The following is a 17,009-nucleotide window of genomic DNA, read 5'->3' on the forward strand; positions in this document are numbered from 1 at the left end:
AACAGAAAAAGAATCATACTAATTATTTCTTTTATTTTCAAAATAGAAACGTGAATATTTAACGGGCAAAATTGAGAAATACAATGTAAACAGTATGCTATATTCATTTTTTTGTTATTTCCTCTAAAGAATAGTTCTTACTTAGTCATTTGTAAACGTTGTATCAGCCAGCACCATGGCGAAACGCCAAAAACTTTATTTCTCTTTGAGACAAGCTATCGTGAAGCTACACAAGGAAAAGTACACCATTAGAGAGATTTCAGAGAAAGTGAAACGTTCCAAGAGTGCTATAGGCAGGGTTGTTAAATCCTACAATGATACTGGAAAAATAGTTAATGCTTTTAAAACCGGCAAACCCCGCAAAGCTTCGGCAAGAAAAGATCGAATAATGCAGTGTATGTCATTAAAGGACTGCTTTAAGTCTTGCACAGAAATTATAAGAATTATGAATAGTACGTCATGTGTTAATGTGTCATCACAGACCGTTTCCAGACGACTGCAAGAAATAGGGCTGTTGAATCGAACCGTAGGGAGGAAACCACTTGTTAGTTCGAAGAATAAGAAGAGATTAGAGTTTGCAAACTGGTATGTACTGTGGACAAATGAAAATTGGGAAAAATCAGTGACGAAAGCGAGATTAATTTATTTGGAAATGAGGGGAAAACAATCTAAAGAGACGTATAGGTGAAAGATTAAGTGCAAAGTGTACTATGTTTGGGGGCGGAAGCGCCCTGGTATTTGGAATGTTTTCTAGCTAAGCTACAGCGCCTATTTTCCGGTTACAAACTCGCGTAAACACGCAGATCTATGAAAATATTGTTCAAGATCATGTTGTACCAATCATACAGAATTCAGGTTTTACTAGGGCTACCTTTATGCAAGATAATGCCGCATATCACAAGGCAAAGGTGGTAATGAATTACCTTAGCGAGCAAGATTTCGAAATTATGGATTGGCCACCGCAAAGTCCTGCCTTAAATCCAATAGAAAATCTTTGAAAGTCCGTTGGAGTGAAATTTATGGAAAGAAATCCCACTAACACGAGGGATGTTTGCGTGAAGATTCAAGAAGAAATGTCTAAAATTATCGTGGATTGTCAAGAACTGATTCGTTCTTGTAGTTGAAGACGTGCAGCTGCATTGAGAGCAAGGGCTCATTTACTAAATATTGGTTGTACGTGCATTTTTATTGTTTTTTGGCTGTTTACATTGTTTTACTCAATTTTTCCCTTTATTTTGGAGTTTCTATTTTGAAAATATATAAATAATTGCTATAATTCGTTTTCAATCTTTTGCAAATGATTACAATTTTTAGTATGTTATAATTCCGACTACAAGTTACTACAACTTCAGCTTTTCACAGTTGTTATTTTTAACAAATATTAGGCTTTAAAATGTTGTCCCTTTGTTTTGGACGCTACGCCCTCGCTCTCTCTCTCTCTCTCTCTCTTTCTATATATATATATATATATATATATTTATATATATATATAACTACTTCATTTATTAGCATAAATTTAATATACGAAAGTATAGATTTATGCGTAAACTTTAAGTATTTACTTCAAAAGTGCTCAATACGTAGGTAGAGCTAGTTAGTAATTTATAAAATATATATGGCGATTAAGCTACACTGAATATTCTGCGTTTCATCCAACTATAGGATTCGTCAGGCTTATGCGCGAATTCTGTCGTTGCTTCTTGTTTTTATATATGTTGAGTATTTCTAGTCGGCCAATCAGCTTTCTAGTATCCACCGCGCCCCTTCCTACTAGCCAATGGGCATGCATTTTATCAAACAAAGGATCTGTTTTAGAACTAGGTTAGTGGTTTTAGGTGGCCGCTCTCCTTTTTTTTATACATATAAATATACCTATGTGCACACAACGATGCACATACATATACATATATACATATATATATACATATATATACATATATGTATGTGATCGTTTATGTATATTCATGTTTATTTAATTTATTTATTTGTTTTTTGTTGTTTTTTCCATTGTTATTGTTAGTTTTAAAGCTATTTTTTATCGCTATCCTAGAGTAAGTTTTATTTTGTGAACACAGTTGTTTGCTATTTCTTGCCTACAGTTTAATAGATTTTGAGGTTCTTTAAAGTACAGGACAGAAAATTTTTCATGGAGGCATAATTTACATGGGTCGTCTAAATGTCTGCATGTGGTAGCTTGTCTCATTATTTTCTATTCGACTACCGGCGAATGTCCGCTTTCTTTGAGTTCCCAGTATTTATTCGCTAGTGTTGTTTTTATACGGTGTTTTTTTTATTTTTGAATGTGCTTTTGTGGTCATAGTATCGGGTTTTGAAATCTAAGGAAGTCATGCCTATGTAATATTTCTTGTTTTTCGGGTTTTCTTTCGCAAATATTGTTGCTTGATAAACTACGCTTTTTGTTAGACATTTATTTTGGACTGGGCAAAGTGTGCGGTGTCTACGATTGCATTTATCTTGTTCGTTATTAGTATTTTTATTTATGGTATGGTTGTTCTTGTCTTGGGTTGGTTTGTTGTTATTATTATTATTATTATTATTATTATTATTATTATTATCATTATTATTTCTGCTAGTGTTGGTTTTATTTCTGTCATGGTGTCTACTTTTTTATTGTTTATTTTGTTGTTGTTTACATTGTTTTCATTTAGTATTTTGTTATTATGTGCCTTAATTATCATCTCTAAATTTTCACAACCACTGTAAGATAACTTCAAGGTATTTTTATTGAAGATTTTGTGTAAGGGTTTGGTTGCGGGAAAGTGTTTTTCAATAAGATCTAGAAATTACTTGCCAAGTTTTGTTTTTAACATTTGATTGTATGGGGCCGTATACCAAATTATAGTTCTTTTTCTTCTGTTTTTAATTTTATTATATAGTTGTTGGTGTTTTGTTGCTTGTATTTGATATCGATATTTTTGTATCCACTATTTTTTAGGGCTGTTTCGTAAATATTGGATGACCTGTTAAATGCATTTTCGTCGCTTGAGTTATTACTGAGTCTACTTACGATCGAGTTAGGAATATGTTTTATAATTGATGGTGGGTGGTTGGACTTAGGGTTTACGTAAATTGGAGTAGCGTTATCTTTTAAGTATCGTTCATATGTGTTTTTATCCAAGTTTAACGTGACGTCCAGGAAGTTTGTTATTTTTATGTTAGCTGATATGTCCGCTTTTAGGCCTAATTTTTTCATTTCTTTGTGTATGATTTTCTTAAAGTTTTCTCCCTTGACTTTGTTGGAGTTTTTTATTATAGCTAGTCCGTCATCTCTGTATAGGCCGATATCCGTAGCATCGAATATGCTTGTGAGGGTATATAGAATGAATAATCCCACAAGATCTGATACCTCTGCAGAGTCTCTGGCACCCATCGCCAAATCGAATGAATTTTTCATTTTATTTTTTATCCATTGGTTATTGTTATTTATTAGAACTGATTTTCTACATTTTTTAATTATGTTGATTTCTTCTGAGGATATATCAGTGTATACCTCGGCAAATTCTAGGGCAATGTTAAAAAGTTCTTCGGATATCGAGGGATAAAAGTCTATGATGTCAAACTGTATGAACGTACATTTATCTATGTTTTCTATATTTTTAACCAGGTGATTGCTTCGGTAGTATTTGCCCACTGGTTTAGTTCTAGGTCCTGTTTGATTTGTTTGTTTACTCTAGAAAGTATAGCTTTGCTAATTCTACCTATTTCTGGTTTAGTTGGGTTTATCAGGCGGGTGCTGGGATTATTATTAAAGTCCCATTTGTGGTCTTTAATCAGAATGTATGACTCTCTAGGTTTCAATTTTCCAACTTTATCGCTAATTTTTAGTTTATCGGTAATTTTTTTTTACTTTCAGTATTTATTATATCTATGTAATCGCATTTGTTTGTGTCTAGTTTTTTGTAGTTTTTTGTAATGTTTCCTGTGATTAGTTTGTTAGATTCTTGCTTATCTATTTTATAAAAGTTTCTTGTTTTATCTGCTTTTACAAAGATTTTATTAGAGTTGTTTATGTTTCTAACGATTGTGTGTAGTTTCCGTTGGAAATTGTTAGGTTGATTGTGGAATGCAGACATTTAGACGACCCATGTAAATTATGTCTCCATGAAAAATTTTCTATCCTGTACTTTAAAGAACCTCAAAATCTATTAAACTGTAGGCAAGAAATAGCAAACAACTGTGTTCACAAAATAAAACTTACTCTAGGATAGCGATACAAAATAGCTTTAAAACTAACAATAACAATGGAAAAAACAACAAAAAAAACAAATAAATTAATTAAATAAACATGAATATACATAAACGAGCACATACATATATGCATATAATGTATATATATATATATATATATATATATATATATATGTATATATGTATATGTATGTGCATCGTTGTGTGCACATAGGTATATTTATATGTATAAAAAAAAAGGAGAGCGGCCACCTAAAACCACTAACCTAGTTCTAAAACAGATCCTTTGTTTGATAAAATGCATGCCCATTGGCTAGTAGGAAGGGGCGCGGTGGATACTAGAAAGCTGATTGGCCAACTAGAAATACTCAACATATATAAAAACAAGAAGCAACGACAGAATTCGCGCATAAGCCTGACGAATCCTATAGTTGGATGAAACGCAGAATATTCAGTGTAGCTTAATCGCCATATATATATTTTATAAATTACTATATATATATATATATATATATATATATATATATATATGTGTGTGTGTGTGTGTGTGTGTGTGTGTGTATGAAACCGCAACCGCTATTAATATATTTAAATGAAATAAGTTTACTATACTATTTTAAAGTAATGCACTATTTTTACAGAGTGAGGCAGTGCATGTCTGTTTGTCATTATATCATCGTTCCTGGAATAGGCTCCTCTCTTGCTAGGGCAATGTCTTTTCTCTCGCTATGAGACCTTTTCACATTTCTTTCATACTCATTGAGAGATAGTAAAGTACACGTTCACCTCTTATGATGCTATTTTGTCAGACAATACCGTCTCCTTTTTTTAAGGTGAGTGAGTAGTTTAGCCTCTCCTATGTTGTTAAAATAATATCTTCATGAGAATCATTTTCCCTTTTGAGCGAGATATTTTTTATATATATACTCTTTTAATGAAACCATTATGCATCTATAATATTATATATTGGTGGGGTAGTGTGATATATAGATAATATATATATATATATATATATATATATATATCATCTTGTAATTAAACAATCTCACTAGCCATTTACTTCTCCTGATTTAGGATGTAGTGTAGTATCTGTTTTGCTGTAACGACACTATCCCCACAGATATCATTACCATCCTTTTTTTGATACCACGCAAGTAGGGGTCTTCAATATTTTATAAATAGATAGATACTCTCACTATAACTGTGATATTTTCTCAAGTCTTTCTGATTAATTAATATGTCTGCAGCAAATAATCAAATAATCGATAAATTGTTAAACGCATATTTTATTATTTCACCCTAACCATTGTTGTTGGAAAGTCTCGTTCTGATCGCGCGTTTTACTTTTAAAGTGTCATGTTTTCGACTGCTGAACGTACTTTCATATACAACTCTCGCAAATATATGACCAGCATGAAAATGCAAATGCAGGTCTTTTACGAGCTACACATCTGGTAATAAATAAATAAACAGATGACAAAAAAATAGTTTGCAGCATTATGTCCAGAATTGATGCTATTGCGAAAATTTATGGGTTTGCTTATTTTCTACAGGGACTATTTTTCGTTAAAAAAGAAAGACGCTGGTCATATATAAATTTGTGATTTTTTTGTTTACGAACTTACTCAAGCAAATGTTTAATCTGGTCCTTAAATCTGGTGTTGTTTACCAAATAAAGTCGAGGATTAGTTCTCGAAAACCAATCCGACAATAGGAGGACTACTTGAGTTAGATTGTTTTTTATCTGTCTGTCTTAGGTACGGTTTTGTGCAGTTCTAGGATGTTCTGTTATATCTCCATGAAGGCGTCTTTGTATTTGTATTAAATGCGTACTTCATTATCATTGAGTCTATTTAACGTATATACATGAGTGATGTCTGTGCGTGCGTGTTTAACATATCAATAAGCCGGAAGTAGTCTAAACGGACTACTAACCACAGAAGAAATAGAGGCATGCATACCATTAGTCGTTTTTTATTGGTTAACGCCTCTGCCAATCAGTTTACTCTTGACTTGTTGATGCTGGAATAAACACCACTAGACCCCAGTAATATGTAAAAATAAAACGAAAAAACAACCTTGTTTTTATTCCAAGATTAAGTGCTGTTTTATTTTAATCTTCAAACACTGACGTTATCGCGACCGCTATACAAAATTTTTCCTCTCCGAAGAGAAACTCTGACTATTTTGCAGCCTACGATTTTCAAGGTGCGCATTTCAGCCCCCAACTCTGAATAACTTATTCAATTTCCACTGTTACTATATAATAATCTCTTTCCGTTTCAAACGTGCGTAATTTTTGGTATTATCCCCCACTGTTATTGTTATCGTCTATAATTACTTTCTGGCAAATATGTATCTATTTGGTTACGAAATTTTTAATCGAACATCACTTAAGTTTAGCATATTTATCTAATTAATCTATTCAATTCTTGTTAACGCAGGGATTCAATCTGCTAGAGTCCATTTACCTAGGCTTCACTGCTTCTCTGATAAGTGGGTAGTTTATTATTAATCTTTAAGGCGCTCGTACAAATGATTGTAGACGCGACTTCTTATGCATTGGTGCAAACCAGAGTTATCTGCTTCCTGCTCGCTGTCAATTCAATTCCATCAACCAACTTTGTGTCACATCTTCACGGAGAGAAGGAAGTTACATATTAACTTCTACTACGATTTTGAAGATAAATATCTATAAGCATGTGCATTCTGAAATTATATGACTACATGACTCAAAATACGTGAATAAGTATATTTCATTTTGATTAAAGAGAGAAACCTATAATATGTGTGCTCGTTTTTTACATCCAGAAATAGAAAAAAAGGATATTTCATATTATTGCTTATAATTTACAACTCGAAATTCATTTTTAATAAAATTAAAATAAAAAAGGAATATAACCATGGGTAGAAGGTCCTTGTTCAAAAAGGAACAACGTTCATTTTTTTTTATTTTCAGAGAATAGCCACGAGTTTTTCGCGCGAAGTAAAAACTAAAAACTATACAGGTAGAACTATAAAATTGTCGTCCAGAAGAAAACAACACTAAAGATTTGTTTTGTAACCTTTATTGGAAAAATCGATTCAAGTAACTTGATTATATAGTAGAGTTGACATGAATTCAATGTACCCGCCTTCAGCCTCAACTGCCGTCTCGATACGCGTCCGGAACTGAGAGCATGCTTTTCCACAAGGGTCAGCGAAAACTCAGAGAATGGCGGCGATCAGGGTGACTTTGGTGTTGTAGGAGGTCATGCTGTTGATGTTCTCCACGTATCAGCAAACGAAGTAGTTCAACGGGTTCAGGTAGGTATAGGCGGGAAGAGGTGATAGAAGGTTACGAAGTTGAAGCAATCCTTGGGAAGCCAAGCCTTGGTCTCTTTGGAATTGTGGACCGACGTCCAAGCAAGCAAGCAAGCTGATCCGAGTTTTATAATAATGTAGATAGATAGACGGATATTATATATATATATATATATATATATATAGAGAGAGAGAGAGACAGACAGAGAGAGAGAAATAAAAAGGAACAAACCGTATTATGTGTTCATCAACATTTCGTCTTTATTTCGAGACGAAACGTTGATGAACACATAATACGGTTTGTTCCTTTTCATTTCTCTATTTTGTCGGAATACTATTTCCATTATTTTCATCATTATACATGTATATATATATATATATATATATATATATATATATATATATATATATATATATATATATATATACTAGCAAAACTACCCGTCGTTGACTGGGTTCAAAAACAGCCTACACAAAATGGACTCTGATTTATGAAAGTATGATAGGTTATGAAAAGAAAGGGTTGTAAAGAGATAGCTTCGAATTCCAGGGTATACAAACCAAAGCAAAATATGATGAAAGTAAAAATAATATAGATAAACCCCATAATTTATTATACCATACCTGTTCACACTGAAACACTTATCACAATATTCTGTTGATCTATATTAAAAAACCTTGTTAAACTTTGCGACATATTTCCATTCTATGAAGGTCAGGCGCGAACGAACACCCCATAATTTATTATACCATATTTCTTCAAACTGAAACATAATTATCAAAGTATACTTACGCAGATAGATATAAAAAAGTATTTATTAAAGGGTGTTCCTATTTCCATTCTTAGGGGGCCGGGTGCGAACGTAGACTCCACAATTTAATTATACCATCCCTATTTAAGTTAAAATATACTTATTAAAGAATTATCGTGTACATCTCTGTCAAAAAACCATGTAAACGTTTTTTTTTAATTTTTAATTTTTTATTTCCATACTTTGTGGACCAGGCGCGTACGCAGACTCCACAATTTTAATGAATCATCATTATGCCAGATCAACCATATCCATTTTGGCTCGATACATCTTCTATAATTATATGCGATCAGTTTTCTATAATAGTCAACCATATAGGAGCCTATTCGTGACCAGAGGCACACAGAGACATTCAGCTTTATATATATATATATATATATATATATATATATATATATATATATATATATATACATATGTATTTATATATATATATACATATGTATTTATATATATATATATATATATATATACATATATATATATATACATATGTATATATATATATATATATATATATATATATATATATAGTATCCTGGATTTTACTTGTTTTATATAATGGAAAAGTCAGTAATCGTTTATATACCAATAATTTTTAAGCCAAAAAAGTGATGACTCAAACTGTAAGCTACAAAATGATCATATTTCATAATTAAGCATTGATTTCTTGGAATCTAGGCAGCTATGAATTGATTGATAGCAATTAATAGTGTATTTCATCGTTAATTTAAATTGTTCTAAGACTGGCCTTACGAAAGGCTGTTTTTATGAAAATTTTCAAACGTGATAATGTTTGAATTTGTCCGAATAGTCTTGAAATAATTGTAACTAACGAGGAAATACACTAGTTATTCCAATCAATACATTCCTTGATGTCTTGGTTTTTGTTAAAACAATATATATATATATGTATATATATATATGTGTATATATATATATAGAGAGAGAGAGAGACAGACAGACAGAGACAGATACAGATACAGAAACCGAGAGATAGAGGGATATATAGATTGTATATTTATATTTAAATCAGTTTTCTTTTATACTAAACAGGGTTAAATAACATTTCTTATTGAGGAAAATACGTTAAAATAAGTTAAAACAATAAATATTTTAACCTTATGTACGCTTTCAATAGCGACACAGGCCTTTAATATCAGACTTAAGACAGTTTAGTCATAATATAGATATGCAGGCGACTTTTTGAAACCGGAAGACATAAACCGGATGAACGATTTCATTGCTCAAGCAAGCAAGCTAGCGAATCTAAGTTTCATAATTATATATATATATATATGAGAATGTTATTATATATAATTTTTGTATTACATTTGTCTTACATATATCATTATATATAATGTTTGAATTACATTTTTTTTTTACAAAGGCATCACCACATTATCAAGGCCCAGAGGCCACTCAAGGATAAGGGTTAAAGAGTGTACAGTAGAAATTGGTCAATATAGTAATCATTAGTAAAGAAAATTTGGTAAATTTAATAACTTATATGGAACGGCTCATCAAGAACTTATTTACTTTAGACTTGAACACAACAATATTGTAGTCAGCCGGAAAGCAGGAAAACAGAAGACAATTCCACAGGCGTGCAGTTCTAAGAAAGAAGCTTTGTTCATGGAATCTACGTTTATGTTTAGGCTCAGATAAAGAGTGGGGGAAATTATTGATAGTGTTTACAGCTAGACGAGTGTTTCTTGTGAAAGTTTGGCGAGGGGGGACCATAGATTGAAGCTCAGTTGAACACTTTCCATGAAAATAACGATACATCAGAGACAAACTCGCAACATCTCTTCTGTGAGATAGAGGTTGCATGAGGAGAAAAGGACATCTCCTACGAGGTTACGAAGTCTATTTTGAACTCTATCAAGGCAGGACAAGTCTTTCTAGCAGCTCCTGCCCAGATGTGGCAACAGTATTCCATCCTTGGACGTACCTGGCTCTTATATAGGTAGAGAATAGCATCAGCAGTGAGATATCTACTGGATCGATAGAAAGATCCCACCATTTTTCCAGCGGCCTTGGCAACAGATTTGATATACGTGTTCCATTTAATATCAGGAGTAATGGTCAAGCCCAGAAGCTTGTCAAAACTTGAGGCCTCCTGAAGACGAGAGCCATTCATTTCAATTGATGACAAATGTGGATTAGAATGTTGATGATGTAAAGAGAGAAGTTTGGTTTTAGATGCATTAAAAGTAACCAGCCACTCCTTTCCCCATTGTACTACGTGCTCAAGATCAGAGGAGAGAGAATTGGAGAGAACTTGGTCGTTTACTGTCTTAGATGTGGTACCATAAATGGTAGTGTCGTCAGCATAAATGTCTACAAATGATGTAAGGATATGATTTGGAAGATCAGGAAAAGAGTTGGGCCCAGGATGGATCCCTGAGGGACACCGGCATTAATACTGTGAGCTTCTGATTTTTGCCCATAAACTACTACTCTTATGAACCTATCAGAAAGAAATGATTTAATAATTGAGAAGACTTTTCCAGCTATACCATAGCTAGCGATCTTATGAAGTAAACCTTTATGCCATACCCTATCAAAGGCTTTAGATATGTCAAGAGCAATTGCCCTAGAAAGATTGCCACCGTCGAGAGATTTGCTAATCCTATGCAATATAACTGTAAGGACATCTGCTGTAGATCTAGCAGAACGGAAACCATATTGAGTGTCACTAAGAAGGTTATTTTTGTTGAGATGTTTGATTAATTCTGTATTTAACACAGATTCTAGCAACTTACTCATGACGCACAGGAGACTTATTGGCCTGTACTGAGAGGGGGATGAGCGATCACCTGAATTCTTAAATACAGGGCATACTGATGAGATTTTCCAGGGAGATGGGAAACTATTCTCCTTAAGACAACGTTTAAACAGTTTTGTAAGTATGGGCGCTAATTCAGGTTGAAGTTTTTTGAGTACTATAATTGGAATACCATCAGGGCCAGTTGCTTTACTCGAATCAAGGTTTTTGATTAGCTTCGCAACATCACGTACAGATATACGTATATCACATAGCGTGTTTTCTGATACAAAAGGAAATATTGGGGGTTGGCGGTCTTGGTCGCAAAGGGTAGAATTAGCTGCAAAGTTCTTGACAATGAGTTTGGCTTTGTCTGATGCTGACGAGATTACCTGAGGTCCATTGATAATAGTTGGGATGGAGCACACGCTTCTGTTCAGGATTCTGTTTGCTATTTGCCAAAACTGGTGGGAACCAAGCCGCTGCTCAGCTACTTTGGACTTAACAGATTGAGCATACAACTCTCTTGCGTTCCTTATTACTTTCTTACAATGGTTGCTGGCAGTCCTGAAAACGGCTTTAGTTTCCATACATCTATTACGTTTGAAGCAGTGGAAAAAGTGATTTCTGTGCGCAATGGCAGCAGCACATTCTGGAGAGAACCATGTATATATATGTATATGAAAATTCTCAGTACATATATATATATATATATATATACTTTGTGTATGTATATATAATTGCATATATATATATATATATATATATATATATGTGTGTGTGTGTGTCTATGCAAGTATATATATCCTAAATATATATATATATATATATATATATATATATATATATATATATATATATATATATATATATACATTCTTAAGTTATCGGGCGTTAATACTCAGTTGTGAAGTAACATTTTTTCTATCTGTAAACGTTAGATTAGAAATAAAATGTGAATATCTAAATGCGAAAATGAGTGGACGAATCTAACTTCAAATTTGCCCAGCGATGTTGCTAGATATTCTGCCAAGCCTATGGTCACAGTACTTAAGTTTCACAAGCAAGTTTTTTCTGTGTGTGATAAATTTCAATAGCACATAAAATGAGTTCACGTACCCCCCAAAATAATATAGTCTGTCCAAGAATGTGTTTTGTGTCTGTCATGTGTATTTGTGAATAATATTTGCTTCGATCTGTCAAGCATTGTTTGAAAGAATATTTCAAATATATCCATGAATCTCATCCATTTGTCAATCTGTCACACTAAGTAAGCAACCACATTTCCAACACACCACGAGGAAAACAAATTGACACATCCATGAAATATCCATTCTCATTTACGCACTCGAAAATTTATTATCTAATAAACTAACATTTTTGAAAGATATTCGAACTCTATAATTATTCATTCCAAGAACTTATCATGCAACGTACTTCCAATAATATGTCATAAATTTCAAGAATTCTGTCAAACCAGTAAATCTCGTGATCGATATTAAGTCCCGAAACGACAACAAAATAAACAAAATAGATTTACCTAAACGAGATCGCACTTTGACAATACCGTACAAGCCATACGAACACACGTCCACACCACTTATTCATATCGATTTTTCTGTTATTGTTTTTAAAGTTTCAACTTAATATTGCTTCAGGAATTTACTGCCAAACAAAAAAGTTAATCAACCATGCACACCTGGCTAGTCCGTTACTCGGCTTTATTTCTCATTTCAATTCTTGGAACAATTTTAAGCTGTTGTTCCAATCACAAATCTAAAAGGAAAACAATACGAAATTTAGCTGAACATACACTTTTGTAGTTTTAGTAATCCGCAGGCAGTGTAATAATTCAGAAACTTTGGCAAAAATGCAAGTTTGATTAATGTTGCATTACGAAAGCTTTAAGATGCCAATGGAAAATAATTAAAACGAAAACCAAGAATTTATCGCAGAGTAGTTTTTTAAAGGTAAAACAAGATGATGTTCAAGACGTTTTTATTGAAAACATTTTTATCCGTGCAACCTAAGAGTTTTTTTTTTACCTTTAAATATATATATATATATATATATATATATATATATATATATATATATATATATATATATAACTTATTTAAGAACCTCTTGCTCATTTTCCTAATTGAGCAGGAGATTTCGTTAATTTTACGTTAAATTAATATCGGAAACTGCTCGCCGCACCTTAAAATATAAAATATTTATTTTTCGAGGACAGTTTGTGGAAATATTAAGCGTAATGTCACAACAGCGTTAATGATGAGTCCTAAGGTGTTTTTAATAAGAAAAATACGGGGTATATACAAATATATTTATATATTTATGGCATTAAGATTTCGTGTAGTTCAAATCAATTTAGGAATTTAGTATTACGTAGTAAATATAAGAAAATACCGTTACTATTTTTTTCGTCTTGTGCTCTACTAATAAAAACAAAACTACACCGTGTAAGATTCGGTTTATTGCGAATCACACTTGTGGTTAATAGTCTTTCAAAACTAACTATCTATTCCTTGTAATGATTGCCACCCAACATATATAGGTGAAACACAACGTTAGTTTAATATAAGACTTAATGAACATAAAAGAGGCATAAAGAATAAAACCCCTTAAATGCGCTTTTTGCCATTGGGCTGAACATGATCACTCGTTTAACTTTGAACATGCAAAGTTATCAAATTCGTTGTAGATAGAGTTAAACAATGGCTTCTAGAATCAGCACTTATTTCAAATACTAGCATCAAATCTATTTGAATAATCGTTTTAATGTGAATATATAAGCATAGAATAATCCAAACTTTCCACACGCACATTTATAGTTTCGGCCCAGAATGGGAAGGACTTTAGGATTTTTTCATTTTTTACTAGCAAGTGGTCTGTAATCTTTTTTCTTTTACATTTTTTCTACGAAATCCTGATGATGTCCCCTGAAATAGGGACGAAACATTGATTACTATTTTATTTATTCTCGGTTTTTCTTCTCCAATAACATTTATACTTATATATATATATATATATATATATATATATATATATATATATATATATATATATATATATATATATATATTACTCTACTTTACTCCTAAGGCATATCGCCACTTAGACGTTACAGGCTACAAATTAGAACCATGCCTAAGAAGGATAAGCAAGATACTGGTTTACTTTACATTTGAACTTCTGCATCCTAGTACAATCAGGAAAGCAGATGGAAGGAAGATAATTCCAAAGTCTAGCTATTTGAAAGAAGTTATTAGAGTAGAAAGCTTTCTGGCATTAAGGGGCCTCAACAATGAATGGATGTGATTTTTGTTTGTTTTGCTAAACGGGTTTATCGGCAATATGTATTAGAGGGGGCACAACTGCAATGAGTTCATCAGAGCACAATCCATTAAAATACTGAAAAATCAGGCACAAGGATGCAACATTGCGGCGATGGGACAGGTGTTGGAACCTACTTAACCAATTGCTGAGACCTTCGCAATGTCTTCATTGTATTTGTTCCAGTTCATATTTCCTATTAATGGTAAGCCGAGGGGTTTGAAAGAAGAATTCACAGGTAGGAAGTTATTTGTCATGAATATATGTGGTTGGAGAGGCTTCTTGTAATTGTTAAAGGAGAACAGCTAAGTCTTACTACCATTAAATGTTACCATCCATTTACATTCCCATACCACGACGGATCGGGGGTCATCTTTTAATAAGTCAGTAATGGTCTTTGATTTGTGTACATCCGTTCTTCCTTCATGCATGTTATAGAGCGTTGTATCATCAGCAATTATATCCATCTCAGACACAATATTATCGGAGAGGTTGTTAATGAATATCAGGCATTATAGTGATTCAACGATCGACCTGTGAATTACTCCCGCATGAATGTTATATTCCTTCGAAGAACGTCTATCATTGACAACATAGATGCCCCTATTCTTTTAAAGGTATTATTATATTTAGTTATAGTTCAGTTATGCGGTATGGTTATATTTTCATTAGTAGATCTTCGTGCAAGGCTTTGTCAAATGCCTTACATGTATCGAGAGTTACATCCCTCGCTTCGTCCACCTTATCCAATATATGGTATATGTGCGTTCAGAGATTCCTTAGTAAGGGATTGCCTAAATCTGTGCTGTTACCTACTCACGTGCCATACCGAAATAAGTATAAATTCTCCAAATTATTTAAAATATATCAAAAGAAAAATAATACGATGCCTCCGTTCAGTCTCGAAACACAAATGACACCCTTTGGGGCAATTCAAGAGTGCATTGAGAATAGTTTTTATTATATAGAAAGATAAATCCTGGACCACAAAACGAGGTCCGTTTTACTAGTATTTTACGCTTTACTTCCCCTCTTCGAAGCTTTTCAACTTTTTTTAAGTAAACAAAATAAGACGCTTTATTTTTAAAAATACTCTCCTAGTGGGATATCCATCTATCTATCTATCTATTAATCTATCTATCTATCAATCTCTCTATATATAGATATATTTTTACATATACATATATATATATACATGCAAAACCTACCTAAGCAACGTACCCTGCACCCTAACTAACTGCCCGATGAACACCACCAACATGTGCCACCGTACATACACAGTATATCGCATACAGTGCACCAAATGTGACCGATCATACGTCGGTAGCTCAGTGAGACACCTGCACATTAGAGTAAAAGAGCACATACAAACACAAGCCTCTTCTGTTCGCAAACACCTTCACACATGCGGTAACACTAACAAATCCACCAGAGTAGATATTTTAGCCACCGAACGCAATGTTGGCAACCTTCGTATCAAAGAATCAATCCTGATTGCCAAATTATATCCCAAGATTAATCGCCGACATGAATTAGGCTCTTCATTCTTAACTTAATGCACACCATCCCACCATTGTATAATACAATTAAAAAAAATAAATAAACAAACAAAATAAAATAAAATAAATCCAAAATTAAATTAAAATAAATCAATATAAATAAACAAACAAAACAATAAATAAGCAATCCCTATGTAAGATTACTACACATTAGTAATAATAACAATGTTAACAATTAAATTACAAGCCTAAGATATATGAATTAGATGGTGTGAGCATGTGGGCTACACGGCTACAGGTTTAAGGCTCATGCAAATTTATAAGTTTATATGGCCCATTATAGCCCAATTTGTTTCTCCGAATAAACCTAAGAATATTAATCGCAAATAACAATAAGAAAAAATACACTAAAAACAGAAATCCAAGTTAACTCAAATAAATAAATATATTATAAAAATAATTACAAACACTCTCGAAATAATTTCTAACCACTTCGTTATAACACATTGCATGTATAAATAAATAATTTTAGTTACTATATAATTAAACTAAAGATACAAGAATCCATAAATGAGTATATATACACTACATAACGAATTAGATAAAATGCCCCCAGAATAGGAATAATATCACTAAAATAAAATAAATAAGCAAATAAATAAATACATAAAAAGTAATGCAACTTTATACATCTAACTGAGAAGAAATATCAGTAACGATTACCCCCTTAGAACAACTCATCGAGTAGTCTCCCTTTACCAACCGATTTATTCTAAGTCTATGCTCCCACCACCTCTCAACCAGAATGCAGAAACACAAACAACAGATAGTTAATTAAATCTTCTCAATATAAACATAAACTACAATAAAAAAATAAAATAAATACATAAATTAGAAATCAAAAATAAATAAAGACAAATAGAAAAACTCAATCATATTAAATTAAAAAGCCATCAACAAGATCCGGACAATTATTTAGCCCGATACTGTCACTGTTTACAACAACACGTTTGAACCATAGATAAACTATTATAAAAAAAACAAATAAATAAAATAAGATATAATAAAAAATAAATA

This window comes from Euprymna scolopes, chromosome 3 (assembly GCF_053919585.1).
Source record: "Euprymna scolopes isolate OS-2025 chromosome 3, ASM5391958v1, whole genome shotgun sequence".
Taxonomy (NCBI): Eukaryota; Metazoa; Mollusca; class Cephalopoda; order Sepiida; family Sepiolidae; genus Euprymna; species Euprymna scolopes.